The sequence below is a fragment of the Helianthus annuus genome, chromosome 1, assembly GCF_002127325.2.
Source record: "Helianthus annuus cultivar XRQ/B chromosome 1, HanXRQr2.0-SUNRISE, whole genome shotgun sequence".
NCBI lineage: Eukaryota > Viridiplantae > Streptophyta > Magnoliopsida > Asterales > Asteraceae > Helianthus > Helianthus annuus.
The window spans coordinates 44,271,744-44,275,860 of NC_035433.2; the positions used below are offsets into that span (position 1 = coordinate 44,271,744).

The 4,117-nt window shown below is 40.6% G+C and overlaps 1 non-coding gene across 1 annotated transcript; it reads right to left on the minus strand.

Annotated features, from left to right (window-relative positions):
* Window positions 1–268: 268 nt before the first annotated feature.
* On the minus strand, window positions 269–375 carry LOC118482843. Its single transcript, XR_004869013.1, has one exon. It is a non-coding gene; the product is annotated as a small nucleolar RNA R71 (small nucleolar RNA).
* Window positions 376–4,117: the final 3,742 nt, after the last annotated feature.

The window sequence follows — 4,117 nt, forward strand, 5'->3', positions numbered from 1 at the left end:
TTTGATACAAATGCTCCAAAACTCCGCAACCTTTCATGGGCTTGCGGACGAGGATCCCCATCTACATATTACTAATTTCTTAGAAATATGTGATACCTTTCGGATCAATGGAGCATCAAATGACGCCATCCGCCTCCGAATGTTTCCTTTCTCACTAAAAGACCGAGCGAAAGCTTGGCTCAACGCCCTCCCAGCTGGATCGGTAAACACCTGGGATGAACTAGCCCAAAAATTTCTATATAAGTATTTCCCTCCCGCTAAAACGGCTAAATTAATGACTGAAATTAATACATATTCACAAGAGGACGGGGAATCCTTATATGAAACTTGGGAAAGGTTCAAGGAACTATTACGCAAGTGTCCACATCATGGCCTTGCGATATGGCAACAAGTATCCACTTTCTATAATGGACTGTTGCCACACACAAGGCAGACACTTGATTCTAGCTCCGGGGGACTTTTAGGTAATCGCCGCCCGCATGAAATATATAACCAAATTGAGGAAATTGCTCAAACCAATTTTCAATGGCACACCCCCCGAGGCAATAAATCCATTGCCCCGGGCGCCCATAAGGTTGATGAAAGCACTTCTTTACAAGCCCAAATCGAGGCCCTTTCTTCAAAAATAAAAAAATTAGAAATGACAAAAACAGTCTCGATTATGGCTTGTGAAGGGTGTGGTGGGCCACATGAAAATTGGAGTTGTATGAAAGAAACGGACGATCAACAGGAATCGGTAAGCTACATTGATAATAGACCTAGGCCGTCGGTCCTCCAACGGGCACCTACAACCAAGGATGGCAAAACCACCCAAACCTTGGTTGGAGAGAACCCGGCAATAGTAGTAACCAACAAACCCAACGAACAAACTTTCAACAACCAAGAAATAAGTCACAAAATTTCACTCAATAACAAAGTGGACGAGAAAGGCTTGAAGATACTGTATCTCGCCTCCTCTCCGACACTGAAAAGAAAAACTCGGAAAGATTTCTACAATTAGAATCAAATTTTAGAAATCAACAAGCTAGTTCAAAACATAGAAAAACAATTTGTTGGTACACTACATCTGCTGATTACGTCTTGTATCGAGTCATAGTCTTAGGTTGTTAGATCTGGGCACGAAAAACGAGAAATTGTGAGAATGAATAGAATTAGGTTTGTTGGATCGCTCATTAGGCCATTAGTGTGATGGACCGCTCGAACGTCAAGAGCTGGATCGCTCGAATGACCAAGACCTGAACCGCTCATGTGTCAAGTTTCTGGACCGCTTATTGGGCCTGTCCAATAAGCGATCCCAGTGGTCTATAAATACCTTAGGAGCGATCTCAGTTGTAAGTGTGTTGAATCTCGTACCGAAGTGCTGACCGGATCGAGAACTGAATGTAATTGCTGTCAAATCAATACAGAAAGAGTTTAAAGTGAATCGCAAGCTATTCCTACGTTGATTACTTGTTTTCCGCACCTGTAATTGACAAAAACGCCTCTGATTGACTCATTCGGGTCGCGATACGATCCTACAATTGGTATCAGAGCTTCAGGAGGAGGAGTTATACAGAGAATAGCTGAGTTTCATCATTTGTTCTATCTTCTACACCTTCTTTTTCAGATTCAAACACTTCCAACGGTCAGAATTAGCTCAAAATCTCAGGGATTGTGCGCAACTACATAGAGACAAACCCTTGAAAGTTTGGTGTCGAAATTCGAAGAAAAGGTGGGTCAAAATGATGTCCGAAGTCTGTTCGCTTTTCTGATCATCTCTGGATCGCTCGAAATTTCACAGTTTTGGACCGCTTTTCTGAACATCTTTGGACCGCTCATTCGGTCGATTGGGAACCGCTCATCCGGACAATTCTCGAACCGCTCGTACAGCATTTTTTGAACCGCTCGATCGAACATCTTAGGACCGCTTATCCGGACATTGGTGTGAACCGCTCGAACGGATAGAACTTGGACCGCTTATTTGACATATTGTTCTCTGGCCCGCTTATTTAGACCCATCCGGTTCGCTTATCTGATCTTATTGGACCGCTTTTGTGTACAGTTGACATCCCCAGTTCGCTTTTTAGGCTGTTTGTAATATTTTTTCGAAAAATTTGAAAATGGACGAGGATTTTTATAATGCGTTCGCTACTCCAAGTACCCCGATCACCGCTATTCAAACAACAATGTTAGAAAACGAAACAGGGACGATGCAAAAACCTCCCAAATTAATGAACATCGAAGAATATAAGGGTTGGGAAGGTTGGTTTGAAAATTGGGTGCAAGCGAATTATCTTGATGCTTGGGAATGCGTAGAAACAAAGTATGTTCGACCATTGAACGATGATGAAGAACCCATTCCGATCAAAGATCTTACTGCTGATGTTAGGAAAAAGTACAAAGACGAGAAAATGATGCTTAGTCTTCTTCAACAGGCAGTGAAGGAAGATATCATGGTTCTTTTACAACATAATGGAACGTCGTACTCAATTTGGAAAGCATTACGTTCGAAGTTTAGAGGAAGTGAGGAGATGGTCAAGAGTAAAAAGTCACTTCTGAAGAAAGAATTCGATTTATTCTGAGGGTTGAAAAATGAGAGTACGAGAGAGATTATTGAACGATATTGTAATCTGCTTGCAAATATGAAAAGATTGAGTATTGAAAAGAGTAATGAGGAGTTGATTGAAAAACTTGCTGATGCATTGCCATATGAGAGTTGGGGCACATACTTGATGATGCTTAGAAACAAGAAAGGGTTTAGCAATCTGACGCTCAGTAAGTTCATCGAAAAGATCGAAGCTCAAGAGATGGAACAACGGAAAGTGATTAGAATGAAAGATTTCGATGGTGAACAAGATATTGGGTTATATTATAAAACTGGAGTAAATGAGAAATCATCAAATCTATCTCTAAAGATTGTGACTGGTATGAGTGCCAAAAGTGTATCTGAAAGTCCATCATCTGGATCAAGCAGCAAAACCAGTTTCACTCCATTTTCATCTTTCGATCCAAATATCTCTGCAACTAAAAATGGGAAAAGATTACAGTGCAACATTGTATTGAATCTTGAGAATGATCAAGATTATTCTGAGGAAATTGCCAAAAACCAAATGTCTTTATTAGGAATGGTTTTGGAATCTTACACTTGTTTTGTTGCAGGTCGTATCGGCAATCCAATGTTAACCAAAGAAGACTACGACCAGATAGATGCTGAAGAGATGGAGCTGATGGACATAAAATGGTGTCTGGCTAGTGTTTTACGGAGAGCTGAGAAGTTCAAACGAATCACGGGGAGAGATGATCTTCGTGATGCGAATGTTTCTACTTTAGGTTTTGACAAATCTAAAGTCACTTGTTTTCGGTGCAGGGAAAAAGGACACTTCAAGAGAGAGTGCACAAACCGAGAAGCAAGTGGAGCTCAAAATCCGTTCAACAACAACAACGATTACTATCGAAAAGCTATCTATCACCAAGTTGGTCAAACATCTCAACAACAAAAACATCAAGCTCAGACTGCACATGGACGAGATGTGGTTGAAGATACAGGAAAGAGAGCTTGTGTGAGCAGTTATAATTGTGGAAAAAGAAGGGATGGTGGTGCTTTGATAATTGATCAAGATGATGAGAGATTACCAGAGGGTTTTAGCTGGGCAAATTTTACTTGGGATGGTTACATTCCTGATCAAACCACAGCTTACACTGCATTTACAGCAAAGATTGAAGATGATAGTGATGATGATACAGAGTATTGGGCGAGAAAATACAGAGAAGATATGAAGTTGCTTGCTGAGAGTGATAGCGAAGATGAAAAAGCCAAGAAGAAAAAGAAAAAGATCAAGACGCCGGTGAGTAGTGATGATGAAGAAGTGCCGGTGATGAGAAGGCAAAAGGTGACGGAAGTGCCTAAGTTTAAGGTTGAAGAAAAGGTTGATGCAAAAGAAGTATCTGTAAAATGTGAAAACTGTGAGATTGTGAAAAAGCAGAACAGCACGTTGATTTACAACTTAAACAGTCTGAAGGAGTCATATGATGTGCTGAACAAGACAATAAATCAGTACAATCAAACAAGTGAAGAACAAGCAGTTGCTATGAAGACACTTCAGGGAGCGTTTATGACAAAACAAAAAGTTGTAAACAA